This window comes from Panthera tigris, chromosome C1, assembly GCF_018350195.1.
Source record: "Panthera tigris isolate Pti1 chromosome C1, P.tigris_Pti1_mat1.1, whole genome shotgun sequence".
NCBI lineage: Eukaryota > Metazoa > Chordata > Mammalia > Carnivora > Felidae > Panthera > Panthera tigris.
The window spans coordinates 64,008,016-64,032,713 of NC_056667.1; the positions used below are offsets into that span (position 1 = coordinate 64,008,016).

Sequence of the window (24,698 nt, forward strand, 5' to 3'; positions counted from 1 at the left end):
ATACTATTTTTAAATATGGCAAATATCTAAATATGCCAAATATGAAAACTATTAAAAATCTATACTTAATGTTTCTGAAATAACTAGTATTTATGAAAACCTATGAAAAACCACCTAGTGATAATCTTTAAATGATGTAACCATAAATACATTCAAATTGCATTTAATTACGATGTAATAAGATTAGTTAACATTATCTAATATTCTTGGATTCTGTCTTTTACTCTGAGACTTAAAACTATTTAAGAATTTCCTATTTATAGGGTGTGCTTTTTAATATGGTATTTAAAGGACTTCAAAACCTGGCTCGGAACACATTCAACCTCCATGTCCAGCAACTCTCCCTCTAGTTAACGGTCTGTTGTTGTCAACCACATCCCCAACTACTGGCCACCTGCCAGTGGGCCTTAGCTCCATGCCTCTCTGATGCTCTCCATTCTGTTTCCTGTTTGGACCAACCACCAATCCCTCCTTTGTTTACTCTTCCTGCAAAGATAATTATTTAAACCTGTTTAAGACACACTTTGACCTCCCTGAAGACAAAAACCATGTCTTAGTCTTTCTTGTATATCCAGTGTTTACTTACAATACTCAGTAAATGTTTGCTGAGTGAATATGTGAATAAAATGAAAACAACAATAACTGAGAGGCTGTTATTTTATATTGAAAAATATTTTCTTTAATATCTCCACTTACGATGAGATGCAGAGTTGACATAATAAGACCTAATATAGTATAAAATAGTAAAGTGCACAGTAGAAATAAAAATAAAATCTCCCCAAGTGAAGAGAATTGGAAAAAATGTTTTTAAAAAATTGACCCTTTTTTGAAATAGGAAATCATCATATTTCAAAATAAAAGGAACTAAACGTATTCACCCATTTTTATCTATAAATTATACAGCAACTTATCGACTTAAAAACTGAATTCTAAAAATTTAACCTTGATTTATCTTGAAAAATAATCAAAGAGACTAGTCTGAGTCTCTAGGGCTACCATTAAGGAATCTGATGATGAGAAATCTGGAACCTATTCCAAAAAATAGGCAGATATATAAACAAGGACAAAATTTTGCCTATGATTTAAGAGCTTAAAGAACCTCGTAACTAGATAAAAATCTGTATACCTTGCAGAATAAGTATAAAAATAATTAATTTGGGGGAATTTTGAAGACTCACTCATGACAAAAAAAAATTGTCTTAAAACATTGCATTATAGGGACAAAAAGCAGAATGGTGATTGCCGGGGCAAAGTAGGGGAGAACAGAGAATTATTGTTTACAGGGTAGTTTCAGGAATGCCTCGTGGCTCAGTTGGTTGTGCGTCCAACTCCTGATTTTGGCTCAACTCATGATCCCAGGGTTGTGGGATCGAGCTCCACTGAGCTCTGTGCTGTATGTGGAGCTTGCTTAAGATTCTTTCTCTCCCTCTTTCTCTTTCTCCCCCACCCCCACTCTCCCCTGCTCATGGCACTCTCTCTCCTCTCTCTCTCTCAAATAAAAAATAATAGTAAAGATTAAAAAAAATAAAGGGTAGTTTCAGTATCGAAAGATGAAAAAGTTCTGGAAATGGATAGTGCCGATGGTTACATGATAATGTTAATGTACTTAGCCACTGAACTGGATAGTTAAAAATGATTACAATGGTAAATTTTATGTCACATTTATGTTATGGGCTGAACTGTATCCTCCCAAAATTTGTATGTTGAACGAGTACCTCAAGACAAGACTGATTTGGAGACAGGGTCTTTAAAGAAGTAATTAAGGTTAAATGAAGTCATTAGGGTAGGCCTTAATCCAGTGTGATAACATCCTTATAAGAGGAGGAGATTAAGACACAGGCAGACTGAGTAAAGACCAAGTGAAGACGCTGAGGGAAGACATGGCCATCTAAAATTCAAGGAGAAAGGGCTTTAGAAGAAACCAGTCCTGCCAACCCCTTGATCTTGGACTTTTAGCCACCAGAATTGTGAGAAAATAAATTCCTGTTGTTTAAGCTACCCAGTCTATAGTGCTCCATGATGGCAGCCTTAGCAGACTAACACATTTTACCACAATTAAAAATAAAAATAAAATAAAATAAAAATAAAATAAAATAAAATAAAATAATAAAATAAAATGAAATACATAATAATAAAATAAAATAAAAAGTCCATTATCAAAACCCCATTATTTTAAAATGTTCAATTTCACAATGTATATTTAAAAAGCCTATCTACATTTTTAGGTATATAAAACACATACCAAGCAACAAAAGAAAAATAGATACATCAAATATCATCAAAATTTAAAACTGTGCTTCAAGAAAGTGAAAAAACAACCTACAGAATGGGAGAAAATTTTTGCAAATCGTATATCTCAAAAAGGATTTGTAGCAAGGATATATAAATAGCTACCACAATTCAATCATAAAATCACTCAACTCAAATTTTTTCCTTCATCATCAAAGAGATTTCTAAGTGAAACCGACATATATTTGTATTTGTTGTTTTTTTTTTTACTGTGTGTCTGTGGAGGGGAAGAATACAATGACTACTCAATACAGTTTGGTGCCACTGCCTTGATTCCTACAATTTCAATAAATATCTGCTGAAACAAATGAATAAAGATTAAATCATTTCAGTACTTCTAAGAGTACATACAAATATGAAAAAGGCACTCGATCCTGTTTATTCCAAAAATCTAAAGTAACAATATATAAGATGGAATACATTTCATTCACAAAATGTCTCTCAATATAAAAGATACAAAAATATTGGAAATCTAGCAATATGTTTTGATGACTTTTTAAAAATGTCAAATAGTTGGTATGAAAAATTCCAGACATATTTCTATATTTTTTTTGTTATTGTTTTATTTTTTTCTGAAACATTTGAAAGTAAGTTGCAGATATGACAGTTCACATCCAAACACCTTAGTATGCATCAACCAAGGGTAGGTTTGAAAATTTTCTTAATAACTGCAAGACATTTTTAAAAAGTCATTCCAAGGGGCGCCTGGGTGGCGCAGTCGGTTAAGCGACCGACTTCAGCCAGGTCACGATCTCGCGGCCCGTGAGTTCGAGCCCCACGTCAGGCTCTGGACTGATGGCTCGGAGCCTGGAGCCTGTTTCCGATTCTGTGTCTCCCTCTCTCTCTGCCCCTCCCCCGTTCATGCTCTGTCTCTCTCTGTCCCAAAAATAAAAATAAAAAACGTTGAAAAAAAAAATTTTTAATAAAAAGTCATTCCAAGCACAATTCACAAGAACTCTTGGTTATCACTTATCACTATGGACTTAGAAGTGTTTTACTTAATGTTTCACAATAAATTACAATTATTTCTCATTTTTAAAATGTCTCTCCATCATTTTCTTAATTTATATGTTGCTAGAAGTGTGATATATCAAAGCTGATTTTCTTTCAATTTTAATTATTTTTTTTCTTTATTATTATTTTTTTTAAGTAGGCTCCACGCCCAGCACAGAGCCCAACACAGGGCTTGAACTCCCAATCCTGAGATCAAGACCTCAGCTGAGATCAAGATTTGGACCCTCAACCAACTGGAGCCACCCAGGTGCTCCTAGTTTCATTTTTAATATATTTTAAATTTTAAAATTATTTTTATGTTTTGGCTTGGAGGCTTGGTCTTTTTTATACTTCTAAGGTCTAATACATATCTATGTGTCCATATATCCATAGGATATAGCTAAGTCAGTTGTTCTAGATCAATTCTCCCAGCACACAGGAGATCTTTCAGTATAGAAATGAAGATCTCCTTTTATTTCAGAAAAGTTTATTATCATTTTAAATGTTATTTCTGTTCATTTTCCATTTGCTTTTCTAGTTCAGCTTCTTCAACTAAATATATTGGATTTTCTCCATCACTCTCTCTCTCTGATCCTTTTAGCTTTCTTATTTCAGTTTCATTTCCTTGACTCTCTTTCATTTCTATTCTTTATGTCTCTTACTGAACTTTTGGTAATTTCTATCTTCACTTGGGTGCCTTCTGATTTAGTTTTCATTTCTAAAATGATTTTTGTCTTCTGTCGATTTCTTTCCAGAGTTCAATCAGTTCCTGTTTCATACATCTTCCTGTTGTTTGTACATTTTAGTTGTGAGTTTTGGAACTCTGATTCACGGTGTTCTTCAATAATGCAATTGCTTGCTTAATATAGGTTATTCATGTTCTAGTGTTGTATTTCAGGTTTCTTCTGTTTTGTGGCTTTTCTTTTATTTTTCCTTTCATTCTCTCTCCCTACCCCCACCCCGTGTGTGCATGTGTAAAAGGTGTTATTTAAATTTTGTTTTCTTATAGCAACTTTATACAGCTCCTGGCTTCTTTTTTTTTCTTTTTTAAAAATGTTTATTTACTTTTGGGGGGGGGGGGCAAGGGGCAGAGAAAGGGAGACACAGAATCTGAAGCAGGCTCCAGGTTCTGAGCTGTAAGCACAGAGCCTGATGTGGCTCAAACTCACAAACCACGAGATCATGAACTGAGCGGAAGTCGAACGCTTGACCGACAGAGCCACCCAGGCACCCCTGCCTTCTTTTTCTGTTAAAGATTATCTGTACTTGTTTTCTCCAGGATCATCAGTACCAAGTTGTGTTGAGAAGAGAGGTAAGTTAGCTTATTAGGTTTCTCAGTTCAAGAGCACCCTCCTCTGTGGATACAGTGAAGTGTACACTCTTGAATAAATAGTACTTTTTGTGGTGGTGGTGGGTACAGAATTTGTTTTTCTAAAAAAAAAATTATCTTATTTCTTTTAGACCCTTGTCTTCAGCTGCTTCTTTCTTCCCTTTCACCACCAATCCTCCAAAGGACAAACCCCCACCCTTATGAGGTATCTTCCATTCTCTCAGAATTAGTGCTTTCCCCAAATTGTCACCTAAGGTCACCCACACTTTCAAAGCCCCATCTCCCAAATCCTCTGAGCTCAGGGCTCTGATCAAGTAGTTCATGCTTATAGTGTAATTCAGAAAGTAAGAAAACTACAAATATTAATTTCAATGTACATATGGCTTCCATCCTAAGGGAAGTGGGAATTCTCTCTAACAAAATGGTAAGGTCTCTTTCTTAAAGCCATCCTAGTATTCCTTTAATGTTTTGAGTCTCTCCTAAAAGGATATAATTTCTCTACTATCCTTCACTAAGATCTACTTAAATAACTTAACAAGTGAGTAATTTCTGCATGGAAAAAGCTGTGTATTCTTTTTTTTTTTTACTTTGCTATTTTCTTTTTTTCTTTCTTTTTAGTTTAATTATTTGAGAGAGGGGGAGAGGGAGAGGGAGAGGGAGAGGGAGAGGGAGAGGGAGAGGGAGAGAGAGAGAGAGAGAGAGAGAGAGAGAGAGAGAGAGACAGCATGAGAGAGAGTAGGGGAGGGGCAGAGAAAGAGTCCCAAGTAGACTCCGCACTGTCAATTCAGAGCCTGACACGGGGCTTAATCCCACATACCATGAGCTCATGACCTAAGCTGAAATCAAGAGTTGGACACATACCTGACTGAGCCACCCAGGCGCTCCTACTTTACTATTTTTTTAAACTGTGTAGAAAACAGTAAGTGGAAATTATTTATACTACAAAAGGGTTTTAGATCCAATACAGCGTTGCTACCATCTCAAATCAAAATACTGTCCAAATTCTCTACATAACTGAATAAAATACTGCTGGAAAAATTCTGACATCTATAAAGTTAGTCTTTACAAACCTTCATCTTGTGTTCTTTTACTCTGTCACTGATGCCCACTGCCCTCAAAAATCTTTCTGTGCTCTCCAAGCACTCCTGAGATAATACTGTGAAATTATGTACTATGTCCATTTATGAGGCCATCTGATTCAGAAACAGGTGAAATCTTTATTCTTTATTAGATTATTTGTGTATAAAATGACATTGCTTCCTGTGAGCAGAACACCAAGGCACCTTTTCAAACACCAGATATATACCTGACAAAAAAGAAGAGGAAAGCATAGACACTGTGCTATGCCAAATACAAACTAAAAATTAAGAAGATCAATAAAATAATTCAAGACACATCACCTAGGGCAATCCAAAATCACAAAGAAATTCTCAAAACATCAAAAACAGGAAGCTAGCCAAGTTAGCATAGCCTCTTGAACATGGTATCTCAAAATAATTATTTGAAACTAAACGTATATTAGTGAAACTAAATTAATTTCCTAACACAATATTGTCTTTTAAAAAGGATGAAAAAATTTCCACTTCTAACTGTATTTTTTTTAAATGTTTATTTATTTTTGAGAGTGGGGAGAGGGGCAGAGACAGAGGGGAAGAGAGAGAGGGGGAGAGAGAATCCCAAGCAGGCTCTGTGCTATCAGCTGCAGAGTCTGACCAGGGCTCTATCTCATGAACTGTGGGATCATGACATGAGCTGAGATCAAGAGTCGGATGCTCAACCGAGCCACCCAGGTGCCTCCTAAACTGTATTTTTAAAAATGCTGAAGCGTTCATATCACTGACAGCACATATTGTTGTGCAAGATATACCTGACAAACCTGGGGCACTATGACATTGTTGAACATTTAGAGATACTCTGAGGGAGAAACGAACTCAAATGTATTGGTCAATAGAGACAAACATGAAATGCTATTACAACTCCAGAAAGGTCCCAAGAGTCAATGAAGATTATTTTTGTGAAGACAGGTTATACAATGAGACAATAATCTAATGTATCATTTCCTTGAAATGAAATCCCCTCCCAAGTTTGCAGCATCACCATTCTTGTAATTATCAAACTAAAAACTTGTGAAAGAAGATATTAAAACATAACGTTGTATATTACTTACTTTGAAGAGGCACAAGGAAGATGATGAAGCAGAGGAAAGAAACATAATGTGAAGTAGAGAACAGAAACTTAATTCCTAAGAAAACTAAGGTTACATTAAATTATGGCCCAACTGTTGAAATGCATCTTATTTTCTGTCAGCTTGCAGTATGATATAAAAGTGCACATAGCAGTTAAAAAAAGAATACCTCCTGAGCAACTCAGAAAAGTGGTTTTAACAAAATCCCTAAAAACAAAGCTCTAGTTCTCACTGAGGGACTTCAGAAGTAACCTCTTGTCTGGCAAAAGTTGTGGGCAGGCTTTCCAAAAGTTCATAGAACCATCTAACTTTTTTTTTTTAATGTCGTTATTTTTTTTCTCAGTGGTTTTTAATTTTTTTTTTAATTTACATCCAAATTAGTTAGCATATAGTGAAACAATGATTCCAGGAGTAGATTCCTTAATGCCCCTTATACATTTACCCATCCCCCCTCCCACAACCCCTCCAGTAACCCTTTTCTCCATATTTAAGAGTCTCTTATGTTTTGTCCCCGTTTTTATATTCTTCTTGCTTCCCTTCCCTTATGTTCATCTGTTCTGTATCTTAAAGTCCTCGTATGAGTGAAGTCATATGATATTTGTCTTTCTCTGACTAATTTCGCTTAGCATAATACCCTCCAGTTCCATCCACGTAGTTGCAAATGGCAAGATTTCATTCTTTTTGATTGCTGAGTAATACTCCGTTGTGTGTGTGTGTGTGTGTGTGTGTGTGTGTGTGTGTGTGTGTGTATACACACACACACACACACCACTTCTTCTTTATCCATTCATCCATTGATGGACATTTGGGATCTTTCCATACTTTGGCTACTGTTGGTAGTGCTGCTATAAACATTGGGGTACATATGTCCCTTCGAAACAGCACACCTGTATCCCATGGATAAATATCTAGTAGTGCAATTTCTGGGTCATAGGGTAGTTCTATTTTTAATTTTTTGAGGAACCTCCATACTGTTTTCCAGAGTGGCTGCATCAGTTTGCATTCCCACCAGCAGTGCAAAAGTGTTCCCCTTTCTCTGCACCTTGCCAACATCTGACATTGTCAGAGTTGTTAACTTTAGCCATTCTCACTGGTATGAAGTAGTATCTCATTGTGGTTTTGATTATATTTCCCTGATGATGAGTGATGTTGAACATTTTTCATGTGTCTGTTAGCTATCTGGATGTCTTCTTTGGAAAAGTGTCTATTCATGTGTTTTGCCCATTTCTTCACTGGGTTATTTGCTTTTTGTGTGTTGAGTTTGAGAAGTTCTTTATAGATTTTGGATACTAACCCTTTATCTGATATGTCATTTGCAAATATCTTCTCCCATTTTTTGGTTGCCTTTTAGTTTTGCTGATTGTTTCCTTTGCTGTGCAGAAGCTTTTTATTTTGATGAGGTCCCAACAGTTCATTTTTGCTTGTTTCCCTTGCCTCCAGAAACATGTTGAGTAAGAAGCTGCTGTGGCCGAGATCAAAGAGGTCTTTGCCTGCTTTCTCCTCAAGGATTTTGATGGCTTCCTGTCTTACATTTAGGTCTTCCATCCATTTTGAGTTTATTTTTGTGTATGGTGTAAGAAAGTGGTCCAGGTTCATTCTTCTGCATGTCGCTGTCCAGCAGCACCACTTGCTGAAGAGACTGTCTTTATTCCATTGGATATTCTTTCCTGCTTTGTCAAAGATTAGTTGGCCATACGTTTGTGGGTCCATTTCTGGGTTCTCTATTCTGTTCCATTGATCTGAGTGTCTGTTCTTGCGCCAGTACCATACTGTCTTGATGATTACAGCTTTATAGTATAGCTTGAAGTCCGGGATTGTGATGCCTCCTGCTTTGGTTTTCTTTCTCAAGATCGCTTTGGCTATTTGGGGTCTTGTCTGGTTCCATGCAAATTTTAGGATTATTTGCTCTAGCTCTGTGAAGAATGCTGGTGTTACTTTGATAGGGATTGCATTGAATATGTAGATTGCTTTGGGTAGTATCGACATTTTAACAATATTTGTTCTTCCTATCCAGGAGCATGGAATCTTTTTCCATTTTTTTGTGTCTTCTTCAATTTCTTTCATAAGCTTTCTATAGTTTTCAGTGTATAGATTTTTCACCTCTTTGGTTACATTTATTCCTAGGTATTTTATGGGTTTTTGTGCAACTGTAAATGGCATCGATTCCTTGATTTCTCTTTCTGTCGCTTCATTGTTGGTGAATAGGAATGCAACCGATTTCTGTGCATTGATTTTATATCCTGCAACTTTACTGAATTCATGAATCAATTCTAGCAGTTTTTTGGTGGAATCTTTTGTGTTTTCCATATAGAGTATCATGTCATCTGCGAAGAGTGAAAAGTGTGACCTCCTCCTGGCTGATTTGGATGCCTTTTATTTCTTTGTGTTGTCTGACTGCAGAGGCTAAAACTTCCAATACTATGTTGAATAACAGTGTTGAGAGTAGACATCCCTGTCTTGTTCCTGACCTTAGGGGGAAAGCTCTCAGTTCTTCCCCATTGAGGATGATATTAGCGTTGGGTCACTTGTATATGGCTTTTATCATCTCGAGGTATGATCCTTCTATCCCTACTCTCTCGAGGTTTTTTATCAAGAAAGGATGTTGTATTTTGTCAAATGCTTTCTTTGCATCTATTGAGAGGATCATATGGTTCTTGTCCTTTCTTTTATTGATGTGATGAATCATGTTAATTGTTTTGCGGATATTGAACCAGCCCTGCATCCCAGGTATAAATCCCACTTGGTCGTGGTGAATAATTTTTTAATGTATTGTTGGATCTGGTTGGCTAGTATCTTGTTGAGGATTTTTGCATCTATGTTCATCAGGGAAGAACCATCTAACTTTTATACATATGGAATTACCTTTGTAGAGTTAAAGGCAATTCTAAAATGGCAGTGGTGGGGGTGGTCAGAGGAAAACCTGTCAAAATTATTGAGCACATACCCAGCAGTAGGCACTCTATAAGGCACATAAAACTAAAGTTATATGTGTATTATTCTAGTCATTTTATTTTGCTCTCACATATACACATGTATACATGAAAAATATTTAGAATATCTATAGTTTCATTAATAAATTATATTCTATGTATAATTCAGTCACTTGCATTTTTCATTTAATATTATGTTTTTGAGATCCAAGCATATAAATATGACTATCAACCTAGTTCATTTCTGTTAATACCTATATGGTATAATATGAAAATGCTCCATATTATTTAGATATTCCAACATTGATGGACATCTGCTTACAATTATATATTACTAGAAATAATGTTGCAATAAATGTCCTTCCAGGCTACTCTGTCTGCATGTGCAAGAGATGTTCTACAGCAGGGACAAACTACAGCCCACAGGCCAAATCTGGTATGTCACCTGTTTCTGTATGTCCTGTGAGCTAAGAATAAGAATGGTTTGGGGGTGCCTGGGTGGCTTGGTCGGTTAAGCGTCCGACTTCGGCTCAGGTCATGATCTCACGGTCCGTGAGTTCGAGCCCTGCGTCGGGCTCTGTGCTGACCGCTCAGAGCCTGGAGCCTGTTTCGGATTCTGTGTCTCCCTCTCTCTCTGCCCCTCCCCCGTTCATGCTCTGTCTCTGTCTCAAAAATAAATAAACGTTAAAAAAAAAAATTAAAAAAAAAAAAAAGAATGGTTTGTAAATATTTTAATGGTTGAAAAAACAAATGAAAAAGAGAATAATATTCATGACAAATGAAACATATAAATCTCAGATTTTAATGTCTATAAATTTTTATTTGAACACATTCATCTGTTAATGTATTATCTGTTATTGCCTTTGCACTAGAACAGCAGAGTATTGGCAACCAAGACCGTATGACTTATAAAGATTAAAATATTTACTATCTGGTCCTTTATAGGAAAAGTTTGCCAACTCCTGTTTTAGAGTAACTATTTAAAGATGGGACTTGCTGGGTCATAACTTACACACTTTTAAATTTTGCTAGAAACAACCAAATTGCAATGCAAAGGAACTATATCAATTTATCCTGCCACCAGAAATGTGTAAGTTCCCATTTCCCTCCATCATCACTACTTAATATTCTAAAACAGTATCTCATTGTTTTAATTTATATTTACCTTTTAAAAACGTATCTAAATGGTTACTGCACAAGAGTCTTTCCTCTTTTCCAAATATATTTCTTTTGGTCATTTTTCTATTTGGCCTTTTTTTTTTTTTTTTTTTGTATCAATGTGCAGATTTATTTACATAAACTGGATAGAGTTCTTTGACATACATGTCACAAATAATTTCATTCACACTTTCTCTTAACTTTGTTTACATTTTTATTATATATGATATTTTAATTTGTTGCAGTAAACTTTATCAATCCTTTTTTTATTTTCTAAGCTTTGGGTAGCATGTCATCTTTCCCTATTATTTCTCTACTCAAGTGTGTGGGTTTTTTTTAATGTTTATTTTTGAGAGAGAGTGTGCACAAGTGGGGGAGGGGTGAGGAGAGGGACAGAGGTTCCACAGCAGACTCTGTGCCAAAAAACAACAGCCCAACGCAGGCTCAAACCCACAAATCGTGAGATCATGCCCTGAGCTAAAGTCGGACGCTCAACTGACTGAACCACTCAGGCACCCCTATACTCTTACTGAGTTTAATAATTCTGGAATGATAGATTCTCTTAGATTTTCTATTATATAGTCTATAAAAAAAAAAAAAAAAAAACGGGAAGTTTGTCTCTTCCTGATTCTTACATCTGCTATCTTTTCCCTTGTCTTCTCTGTATTAGTTGGGACTTCCTCTACAAATGATCAATTGATGAAGAAATTATAGCCATGTATCTTTATTCTGTCTGAATGTCATTGAGATGCTTCTAAAGATTCACTCTAAAGTATAATGTTTGTTGGTGGCTTTAGATACATGGCCTTTATTAAGTCAAGGCAGCTCCTTTTTATTTTTCAGTCATGTTGCTTTTTTTCATCGCTGATTGATGAATTTTCATCAAATGTTTTCTCTGTATCAACTGAAACAATTATAAAATATTTCTCATTTAACATATTAATATTTTGAAATACATTAATATATTTTTAAATCCTAAACCATTCTCTCAATTTTAAGAACTTCCATTTGGTCAGGAAGTATTTTTATTTTATACATCACTGGATGTGACTTTTATTTAAGATTTGTACATCTGTGATCATAAGTGAGGCTGGCACTGTAATTTTTCATACTCCTCTTATCTAGTTTGGTTTTAAAATTAACTAGTTCCACTAAATGAGTTAGGTAGCATGCTTTCTTTTTTATCCTGTTCATAGTTTCAGCCCCACACGTGTCTGATAGATACCAGAGGTAAAAAGACATTTAAGTTGGCAGTTTGTTGGGAGAAGGTACATTTTTTTTTTTTTACAACCGAAAAAAAAGCAACTATTTTTTTACTTACTTTTTTCTTAAATTCCCTCTAAATATAACTTTAGCCACATTCCAAGCAATCCTGTGCCCTTATACTGAATTTCACATACACAGCACATTTTGGGGTTTTGTTTTTAATTTAATATGACCACCTACTCTTTCAAATGGGGTATTTGGTCTAATTATCTTTAATTTCATAACTGATATAGCTGGATTTCTAACTACTATTTTCTATTTCCCATCTTTTTGATGTTACTTTTTCTTTCTTTTCTTCTTTTGAATTAACCAAATATCTTATTAATTCTTTTCCCTTATTAACGTGATAGTGATACATATATTTACATTATAGTGGTTACCTGGGACATTAGAACACCCAACTTTGACTTGTTAGTCTAATCAAGCTGATTACTTTTACCATTTCTCCAATAAGAATAGCATTTTACATTTCCATTTATTCCTCTTTTGTATTATTATTATATATTTTAATTCTACAAATATTTTTAACTCAATGAGTTGTTTTTTTGTTTTTGTTTTTGTCTCAATAATATGAGATTATGTTAAATGATATACTGACCTATTCTGACTCTCTTCACTCCTTACTGAATTTCTCTGTTTCCCTTTAAGACCATTTTATTTCTGGCTGAAGAACTCCATTTATTTATGTTTTAGCTCAGGTGCACTGGCAACAAATCTCCTGTTTTATCTGTCTGAAAACATCTTATTTCACCTTCATTTTTGGAAGATACTTTTGTTGTGTAAAGAATTACAGATTAGAAGTTTTCTTCCTTTCAGCACTTTAAACATGTCATTCTATTGTTTTTGGTTTCTACTGTTTATGTCAGTATTAAAGGTAATGTCTTTTCTTCTCTCATGGACTTTTAAGATTTTCCTCTATGATTTTTCAGCATTGATGTGCCAAGTTGTGGTTCATCTAGCTTAGGGTTAGCAGAGTTAGATGAATGTGGTTTGAAGGGTTTCCATAGTTTTGCTCATTATAACTATTGATTCGTCTCTATTATCAATCTGTCCCCTAAGACGCTATACATGCTATAGCATTTTACTGAATCTACTATGTTTCTTACTTTCTTTTCTATTTGTTTCTTTCTTCCTTTCTCTGCTTCAGCATGGATATTTTCTATTGACTTGTCTTCAAGTACACTAATCCTGTTTTCTGATATATCCAATTTGTTATTAAGCCATTCATTGAGTTTAGTTCAGACACTACATTTTCCAATTTTAGAATGTTCACTTGTTTTATATATATTCATATTCTCTGGTGTTTCTTTATCATTCATCTGTTTTCAAGAATTATTTTTCCTTTTTTCTTAAACATATTAAATACATGGTTTAATATGAACTTGTAAGGTTCTTACCTACTAACTCCAAGTTCTGGATCACTTCTGGATCTGCTTCTATGTTATGATTTGTTTTGTTTTTGTTAATATATGGTCATAGTGTCCTGTCTTATATGCGCCTAATTTTTGATTGATGGTATATAGGACACTTCATAATTAAAAATAAAAAACCTATTGACAATGCTATTTACCAACTGAAAAAATCCACATTTTCCTCTGCTAGGCAGCTGGAGAGTAGTGATCTGATCACTTCCATTTAACCAGAGATTGAGTTGAATTATGACTGCCTTACGATTTTGTTAAGATTCATTTTACCTCTAATTTGTCCCTATCTTATGGTAAAGACATTCAAGGTTTAAACTGAAGCCTGGCAGGTCTTTAGTAGACTACAGAAAATTCCACCATGCTTTTGAAAGGTTTCTGGCTTAGATTTTTGTCCCTTATCCTGTGCAACTTCAGAACTGGCACTCCAGGCCCACTGAATTGCCAAAAGCTATACTGGTCACTCTGTCCCCATAAGTGACCCTTATCAGAGGCCAAACCTAGATTCCTCTAATGTTGAGGTGAATAACTTTCTTCTGTAAAGGACCAGAGAGTATTTTAGGCTTTTTGGCCATACAGTCTCTGTCAAAACTACTCAACTCTGCCATTATAGCATGAAAGCAGCTATGGACAATACGTAAATGAATGAAGGAATAAATATGGTTGTTTTCCAATGAAACTTTATTTACAAAAACAGATAGCTGGACAGATTTGGCCAATGGGCTGTAGTTTGCCAATTTCTGTTTCTGTTGCACTGAAAATCAGTAAGTATACCCAATGGGAAAAGTAACTATAAATTATGTGTCAATTCACCACCATCCCCATAACTGTCATCCCTCAGCTGGTATGTTCCTTGGGAGCTCTCACCCTTAAGATCTTTATCTTCTCCAAATTACAAAACTAATAAATTCAGCTCTAGTTTTCAAGAGGTTTCCTGCTTAGCAGTTAGGTTTACTTTAGTTTCAGAACTTGAGAGAAATATTTTGAAAGGGAAACTGGTTTTGTGATTGAAGTGACAACTGTGTCACTCTAGCTTCAAACAATCACCAAAAATTCTGGTTTCTCTATCCACAAGCAATGACCCACTTCCTGGACCAAACTCAGATTCTCAATTTCTGTCCTACTCCACAAATCAGTAAATTAACCCAGTGGAAAGTGGCTACAGATCTTCAGCTCACCTCTGAGAAGTTTTCCCAAATCTAGATTTTTAGCTTCTTGTCCTCATTGCTTCTGTACTTCTCTGATGTCCTTAAAAATATTATTTTTGCCTGGTTTTTCTAGTTGTTCTTGGTGGGATCATAAGCCTGTTGTGAATTATTTCATCCTATCCAGAATCAGAAACTGTATATACTACTTTTGATGTTTAATATTTTCATTATTACTCATTTCTGTTTTTTTAATTTACATTGATATTTTATTTATTCTAAGAATTACTCAAAGTATGTTTTAGAATTTCTACACATATATATTTTAAACAGTTCTCTTTTTTGTTATTGATTGTAACAATTCTATGGTGATTAAAAAAAGTTCCATAAGATTCCAATACTTTGTAGTTTTAAGATGTGCATTTTTGGCTAACTATGGGTCAACTTTTTAAAATATTACATTTGGTAGGTGCGCCTGGGTGACTCAGATGGCTAAGCATCTGATTCTTGGTTTCGGCTCAGATGATGATCTCACAGTTCGTGGGTTCAAGCCCTGCATCAGGTTCTGTGCTGACAATGCAGAGCCTACTTGGGATTCTTTCTCTTCTCTCTCTCTGCCCCTCCCCCACTCATGCTGTCTCTGTCTCTCTCAAAAAAAAAATTATATTTGGGCTTCAGAAGAATGTTTGCTAATTGCTGTATCTATCAGATCAAGCTTGTTAATCATGTTGCTCATATCTTTAATTTTAAAAACTTGGGGGGAAATCATTTGTCATTTTCTAAAAAAAAAAATTCTTATAATGTGATGTTGAAATCTTTGTCTACAATGGTGAATTTATGAAATTCAAGTAGGCAAATTAAAAAAATATAGTTATGTTATTAAGTAACTGAAAGTTAACATGCTTTTAAACTTTCTAATGAGTTAAACTTTTAATCATTAGTTACCCTCTTTATGCTTCCTAATGCCTTTTCCTTAAGTCTATTTGTCCAATATTAATACAGTCATATAAGCTTTTTTTTCCTTAGCAGTTGCCTGGTTATCCTTTTATTGTTAGCTATTTAATGTCATTATGTTTTATGTCTGTAGTTAGATTTCTTTTTATCCTAATATGATGATCTGTTTGGTTGGTTTTTTTTTTAATGTTTATTTATTTTTGAGAGAGAGAGAGAGAAACAGTGTGAGCAGGGGAGGGGCAGAGAGAAAGGAACACACAGAATCTGAAGCAGGCTCCAGGCTCTAGCTGTTGGCACAGAGCCTGGTGCAGAGCTTGAACTCATGAACTGTGAGATCATGACCTAAGCCAAAGTCAGATGCTTAACTGAATGAAGACACCTGGGCGTCCGTGGTAATCTCTGTTTTTAAAATTAATTTAAATTAAAAAATAAAAATTAATTAAAATTGAGTAAAATTAATTTATTTAAATTTATTTTTATAAGCAAACATAATTATTTATCTTCTTAGTTTGTAATTTCTTTTTTTTTTTAATTTTTTTTTTCAACGTTTTTTATTTATTTTTGGGACAGAGAGAGACAGACAGAGCATGAACGGGGGAGGGGCAGAGAGAGGGAGACACAGAATCGGAAACAGGCTCCAGGCTCTGAGCCATCAGCCCAGAGCCCGACGCGGGGCTCGAACTCACAGACCGCGAGATCGTGACCTGGCTGAAGTCGGATGCTTAACCGACTGCGCCACCCAGGCGCCCCTTAGTTTGTAATTTCTATTTTTTCTGCCTTTTCTTGTTTCACATTCACTTCTTTGTGGCCCCCACATTGATTTTTTTTTAATTCCATTTTTTTCTCCTGTACCATTTTTATCTTATTTCCTCTATTTCTATTAATTTAGTGGTCATTCTCAAAATGTAAAATGCATACATAACTTGTTGTCTAAAGCTATTAAAACTTACCACCCTTCTCCCCCTCAAAAAAACCTCAAAATACTTTAAAACCACCTCCTCTCCTTCTTATGTATTATTGTTATTAAATACACTAGTGCTTCAATTTATCTTACTTCCCCAATTATCATCATCACTGTTATCATAATTGTAAAACATACTCAATTTTTTGTTAAATTAACTACCATTTTACTACCACTCAGACCTCTTTCCCAGCTCCTTTGCCTTTTTCAAGAAGTATATCTCCTTTAGACATTGTTTAAGTAAGGTGTATTGATTTAAAATACTCAGCTTTTGCATGTTTGAAAATGTCCTTATTTTTTGTTCATTCTTTAACCATAGTTTAGTTGTATAATCATTGTATACACAATTTAGTTGTATAATTTTAAGCTGAGTTATTTCCTTAAACTTAACTACCCACAAATAGACTCACAGTTTTTTCTCCTCTCACAGAAAGCCATTCTAACTTAGAACTCTAGATTTCTATATCAATAATTATCATTTAGGGAGCCTGGCCTTCCACATTTACTTACCCCTTGGATTTTAGCTCCTTACATGTTTTCCTCCAACAGATTTTCCTATTACTGAGGAAAGTGGAGCTTCCTATTGGGAACCACTGTTCAGCAATGGGCTCTCATAAATACTTTCTGCCTCACAGATAGATAGAAAGGCCTGCAGCAAAATAAAGCATGGTTCCTTGTAAAAGCATTTTTGAATTATGGTGTATCTGGACATGTCATGGGTTGGCTTTAAGAGAGGGACCCAACTCATCCATATTCCTTTCATAGTAAGTTTAAGTAAACATAGGGAGACAAAGGGTCTGAACTTGTTGCCAAACGCCTAGGAAGTTGCATGTTTGGAACACAAGCTGCAACTACCTAGAAACATTGTACATTGTACAAAACTGAACCTGTGCAGCACTCCCAATGAATAAGGGGATGCCACCAGTTCTGGTTCAATCTAGAAAAAGCCAGAAACGCCATTTATCAAACTGTGTTGTTTCCATTTAACTACTTTCTTGGTAGCTCAGCTATGTATTTAAAAGTGTGTATGGGAGGGGGGCTGTTTGTCTGTTTTGTAATTTACAGCACATCTAGGTATTTCATAACAGAAGAGTTTTTTTCCCCCCATAAAAATGCAGTCAGCAACAATTCTGAAAATGAAGTTAATTGATTGTTCTTTAACTTCAAACCACCTCTCTAACTCATTTGTATTCATTTCTTATTTTTGGAAAAGTGATATGTATCTAATTCTGAATATTACAGGGTATTATTTTATTGAGAAATGTTTCCTTCTGATGAAATTTCAAACTATGAATGCCAAAGGCCATTAAAGTCAAGTTGCGTTTTTACATCTAGGTCTCAATGGGATTTCTCATATTCAGAGCCAACTTACTGGCAACTTTCATGTACTCTTTATTACTAGAAGTTACCTAATTTCTAGATATTCAAGGTTTTATTATGTCCAATTTTCAACAAATGAGAAAGAAAAAACTACTCTTAACACTAAAATCATACAAGATATATTTTAATCATTTCTGTGACTTAGAAGACTTATTACAGTGTTTTTGCATAATAGAGAGAAATCATTATGAACATTAGTTACTTTTTAAAGCATAAATTAAGCTCTATCATTAGATACAAAGATTTAAAGGTATATATCATGTTTATACAAAGCAATTAGCCAGTCACAACTCCTTGTATTGCAAGCAACAGAAGCTGAGGGTAGAATTTCTAAGCCACAGATTACTTACACTCATGATCTATGCCTCACCATAGAGCTCATTATTACCTGCTTCAGTACCTTACAGCAAAGAGCAAGAGTGCCCTACAGCATGCAGTCTTTGAATCAACTAACAGAAATCTAAAATACTGTGTTCCTACTCCATCTCTCACTATACTTATGTTTAATATACGTATATTTGGTATAAAAGTAAACACTTACAAAATCATATATACTAATTTTAGTACAACCCAGTTTAAACTGCCTACCAAGTGTCTGAATCTCTGACTGACAGTGTTGTTCAGACCCACTAAACTAGCCCACTACTACTCAGTGTGATCCAAACTAATTCTCAGCCAGCATCCACACTTACTATTATCATGTGACAAATTCATGTATTCTGAGATCATATCCTTTGAACTGTTATTTCATTAATTTTCATTTGTTTATCACTTTAGATAAATCATATTAGAAAACATCAATTAACATTAGAAGCTGATCCCATAAGATGAAGAACAAAGAAAGGCTCTTAATATCCAAGTTAAAATGAGGTTGATCAATCTTACAGAAAAAAAAAAAATCTGTAACAATATGCATGCTTTCCTTAGTATAGGTACTTTCAGAATAATATGTAAAAATTTTATAGAATTAAAGAAAGGACAAGTCTGGAATATTATTGAGTATAACAAGAACTTTGTATAACTGAATCTCAAACAAAGATGGAGAATGACAGAACTAGTCAATGTTGCATAGATTAAAGTTATTTGCAGCTCAAATAAAAATTACTAATAAATGTTTGTTTCATGAAGAAACAATATGTTCCCTTTCTCACATAAATATTTAATAACTATACTACCAAGACATAGTCAAAATCAAACATGTTTTCAATTTCCTGGTTTTTATTTTTATGACAAAATTAATTTTAAAAGAAGCATTTTTAATTACTTGTTACTTTGTAGAAATTTCTCTATTACACTTATAGAAAAATGTACTTTAAATAGTATTTATTATATCAATTTAATGAAAACTCACATAAATGACTTTACTTGCGGTTTTTAGGTACGGTTTTCAAATTATCATGACATTTCTAATTATCATTAATTACCCCTGGGAGAATCATAATATTCTAATAATTTTATAGCCACATCCCAAAATTGATGTCAATTATGAAGGATATTGCTGGCAAAGAACTCATGACCCTGTACTTTACCAGGTTTATTCCCCCCCCACACACACACACAATAAAATCTATATAGTTTCACACTAACAATACCATATTGGAATGAGTGTCCTAAGAGACTGATAGGCTACAACAATAAGCTAATATTTACAAGATAATGACTGCTAAGATTAAAACACAATGAAATTAGCAGAGAGCCTGAAATAGAGTTTAAAAAAAAATCAACTACATGAGTTAAGTATGGAAAGGCCAAACTAACAATAATTCCTGTCAATGAGCAATATGTGAGGCATGGCTGATAAAAATGTAAACCAAACTATATAAACAGTGCTACAGAGTATACCAAAAAAGATGGTAACACTCCCACTGTATCTTTTGTACTGGAGGAGAGACGTCAGTATGGCTGCCATGAGTTTTACTTGGCATGCTCTTAAAAAAGGTATTGATGGGGCAGCTGGGTGGCTCAGTCAGTTAAGTGTCCGACTTCAGCTCAGGTCAAGACTTCATGGTTCATGAGTTTGAGCCCCGCCATCAGGCTCTGTGCTGACAGCTTGGAGCTTGGAGCCTGCTTAGGATTCTGTGTCTCCCTCTTTCTCTGCCCCTCCTCAGCTCATTCTCTGTTTCTCTCTCAAAAATAAATAAACATTAAAAAAAAAAGGCACTGATAAAGTTGCTCATTTTTATATATTATCCCTAATCCTCACAATAACTCTGAAGGGAGAGAGTAGATCACCCTTTAAGAGATAAAAATATCTGAGTTTCAGAGAGATTAAGTAATGTGCCTAAAGGCAAAAGCAGATAATTAAACCAGAATTTGAATGCAAGTCCATTCACCTCCATACTCTTTCTACTGCATCAGATTGCCTTAAAGGTTCCTTCTAGCACTAGGATGTACAATTTAGCAACACTTCATCTGTAGAATACTTGAAAACCAGGCAACAAGGCATACCATGATTTCAATAAAAACGGCAATTTCTGAAATGGGACTACAGATTTATATTACTAATATAAATGTCTTCTGCCTCTTGCTTTACCTACTAGCTACAACCCTGAAGTGTTATATATAAATCAATTTTAAAAGTATTGAATCCAAAAACAAATAATCCAGTGAAGAAATGGGCAGAAAACATGAATAGACACTTCTCTAAAGAAGACATCCAGATGGCCAACAGACACATGAAAAGATGCTCAACATCACTCCTCATCAGGGAAATACAAATCAAAACCACACTCAGATATCACCTCACGCCAGTCAGAGTGGCCAAAATGAACAAATCAGGAGACTATAGATGCTGGCGAGGATGTGGAGAAACATGAACCCTCTTGCACTGTTGGTGGGAATGCAAACTGGTGCAGCCACTCTGCAAAACAGTGTGGAGGTTCCTCAAAAAATTAAAAATAGACCTACCCTATGACCCAGCAGTAGCACTGCTAGGAATTTACCCAAGGGATACAGGAGTACTGATGCATAGGGGCACTTGTACCCCAATGTTTATAGCAGCACTCTCAACAATAGCCAAATTATGGAAAGAGCCTAAATGTCCATCAACTGATGAATGGAGAAAGAAATTGTGGTTTATATACACAATGGAGTACTACATGGCAATGAGAAAGAACGAAATATGGCCCTTTGTAGCAACATGGATAGAACTGGAGAGTGTGATGCTAAGTGAAATAAGCCATACAGAGAAAGACAGATACCATATGTTTTCACTCTTATGTGGATCCTGAGAAACTTGACAGAAACCCATGGGGGAGGGGAAGGAAAAAAAAAAGAGAGTGGTTAGAGTGGGAGAGGGCCAAAGCATAAGAGACTCTCAAAAACTGAAAACAAACTGAGGGTTGATGGGGGGGGGGGGGGGGGGGGAGGGAGAGGAGAGGGGGTGATGGGCATTGAGGAGAGCATCTTTTGGGATGAGCACTGGGTGTTGTATGGAAACCAATTTGACAATAAATTTCACATATTAAAAACAACAACAACAAAAAAATAGTATTGAATCCAGGGGTGCCTTGGTGGCTCAGTCAGTTAAGTGTCCTACTTCAGCTCAGGTCATGATCTCATGGTGAATCTGTGCCCTGTGTCAGGCTCTGTGTTGACAGCTCACAGCTTGGATGGAGCCTCCTTCGGATTCTGTGTCTCCATCTCTCTCTTCCCTTCCCTTGCTCATGCTCTGGCTCTCTCTCAAAAATCAACATATATTTTAAAAAATATTAAATCCAGGAAGGCCTGGGTGGCTCAGTTGGTTAAATGTCCGACTTCAGCTCAGGTCATGATATCACAGTTCTTGAGTTCAAGACCCACACTGGACTCTGTGCTGACAGCTCAGACCCTGGAGCCAGCTTCAGATTCTGTTTCTCTCTCTCTCTCTCTCTCTCTCTCTCTCTGTCCCTTCCCCCTGATGCTCTATCTCCCTCAAAAATAAACATTAAAAAAAATCATAAAAATATTGAATCCAGTTTTCCCCACTGACAAATTATAAATGAAAACTGCTCTATCTCTATTACTAATTAATCACAAATAATCTTCACACACCTTAAGATTTTTATGAACCTTCAATTTTTTGATTATGTATTTAATAATATGCTAAAATATGCCAGAAGAGTAGCAATTCAAAAAGATTTTGTATTTACCTATTTTTTTAAAATTCCATATTATTACATTTATTAAAGCAAAACAACTTACATATAGAGAAAAGTTTTTATCATCCTTTTTTAAACTGAAAATTCAACATGAAAAGTCTATTTCTCCTGTCACTGATCTGAAGAAACAAATATCACAATTTATTTGAAGATACAAACTACCTCTTCAGCATTAAAAAAAAAAAAAAAAAAAAAATGAGTGTTCCATATGTACAAACATGTAATTCTACTGCCATCTTCTGGTTAAACACAATTTCCCAATTCTTTGTAGTATAAGAATAAGAATAAGAAATAAGAAACTTCCAGATATAAAAATAAGTACTTTCTAATACTAGATTAATAAAAGAAAAATAGATAATTTTTGCAAGTGGCCAAAATATGTCATAAATAGAATTCTAGCAGTTTTTATTGGTATATGTGATATGTTCTGTCAGTAATGTTGAACAATTATTAAGCACTTTACTATATTTGAGCTCAGAGTCAAGAGCTCAAAGGAAAATAAAAATTAAGTCTCTTAAAAACCTTATAAAATGAAGTTATTATTCCCATTGACAGGTAAGGGAGCTGAGAATTGAAGAAGTCATGTGGTTTGTCTAAGGTACACAGCTAGTAAAAGGCAGAGGCTCTAAAGTCAGGAGCTGACTGATTCTAATGATGTGTCTTTTATTATGCTATGATATCCTCCATAATGTCAGATAACAGACATTAAGTTGATTTAACTAAAGCTTAATTCACTGGAATTGAGCAACAAAATATCATCATTTGTAAGGAGACCAAGTGAGTCACAGAACATAGAATCAAAGAGTTAAACCTTAAAGTTCACACAATCTACTTTCCCATATAATTCAGAACTTAATTGCTTAATAGTTTAAGTTCTAATGTTCTATTTTATAAAAAATACCATATCATTTTTAACTTTATTTTCAATTTACAACTTTTAGTTCTATATATTTCGCATTTAAATTAAAATTAACTTTGCTTTGATCAGTTTTAAAAATTAGTAACACTACTTGGAAATTAGTATCTCTAGGAAACATAATATTTACTAATTTTTACTCAGGGAAATTTTTTTAAAAATTTCTTTCTTTTTTTTTTTTTTATTTAAAAAAAATTTTTTTTTTAATGTTCATTTATTTTTGAGACAGAGACAGAGCATGAACGGGGGAGGGTCAGAGAGAGGGAGACACAGAATCAGAAACAAGCTCCAGGCTCTGAGCTGTCAGCACAAGGCCCGACGCCGGGCTTGAACTCACGGACCGCGAGATCATGACCTGAGCCGAAGTCGGCCCCTTAACCGACTGAGCCACCCAGGCGCCCCTTTAAAAATTTCTTTTACGTTCATTTATTTTTGAGAGAGACAGAGTGTGAGCAGGGGAGGGGCAGAGAGGGAGGGAGACACAGAATCTGAAGCAGGCTCCAGGCTCTGAGCTGTCAGCACAGAGCCCAGACGTAGGGTTCAAATTCACGAATGTGAGATCATGACCTGAGCTGAAGTTGGAAGCTTAACCTACTGAGCTACCCAGGTACCCCAGGGAAGTTTTACTTATACAAAGGGATATAATACTATATTCTGCTATATACTATTTACATACACTGATTTCTTGAAAGTCATAAACCAACTCAGTGAATGTTTTTGCTTAATTGTAGGTAGTGAATTAAACTGCTTTAAAAAACCTGCCCATAAAATTATCAGCACATTTGAAACTATAACAATAAACTATAACAATAAAAACTTTAATGAATGCAAACTGACAAGGCTAATTATCAGTTTTGTCTTTATAAATCAAATAATCACATCTAATTTATGCTCTCAAATTCCACTTTAATAAGTTCCTGAATGACTATAGTTACTAACAGTTACAAATAACAATATAAAATAAATGGCCAAATAAGATGCTCAGGATAATACAGAATTATATTGGTGACTAAATTAATCACTTAAAAAAGCACAGTAGTATGTAGAATAGTGGAGGAGAAATACTATCAATTATCGCTTGAATGACATTGGTGAATCTCTGGTTCATAAACTTTCATAATCATTTTATAATCTACCATGAGCAATATTCAGTGAAGTATTTCATCACCAAGTTTCATATTCCTCAGTCTATTTTGTCCAACTCCAAAACAGATGTTTCTACTAAATATGTATACTTAAATTTTTATTTGATTTCCTAGTAAACACTATAGAGACTAGAATTCATATACTCAATGATATAAGAAATTCTATAGTAGGTCCTTTACATTTCCATATAAACTGTGGAATCAGTTTGTAAATCTCTACAAAAAAAGCCTGCTGGGATTTTGACTGGGTTTGAGTTGATCAACATTTAGATTCAGTGCGACCCCAGAATATAGTCACAATATAAACATTTACTGCACTTCCATAGTTGAGTAACAAATAAAGTATAAACTTTTAAAATATCACTTAAAACAGCATCAAAACCAAAAATAGCTAGGAATAAATTTAATAAAAAGTGTAGAGGACACCTACAGAGAAAACTTAAGCAATGCAGACATTATAGGAAAATTATAGAAATTATAGGAATT

The 24,698-nt window shown here is 34.8% G+C and overlaps 1 protein-coding gene across 2 annotated transcripts in view; it reads right to left on the reverse strand.

The window, feature by feature from the left end:
* The window catches only part of PIGK (phosphatidylinositol glycan anchor biosynthesis class K), a 156,418-nt gene that overhangs the window by 74,418 nt on the left and 57,302 nt on the right, over window positions 1-24,698 (reverse strand). The gene's annotated exons all lie outside the window — the stretch shown is intronic.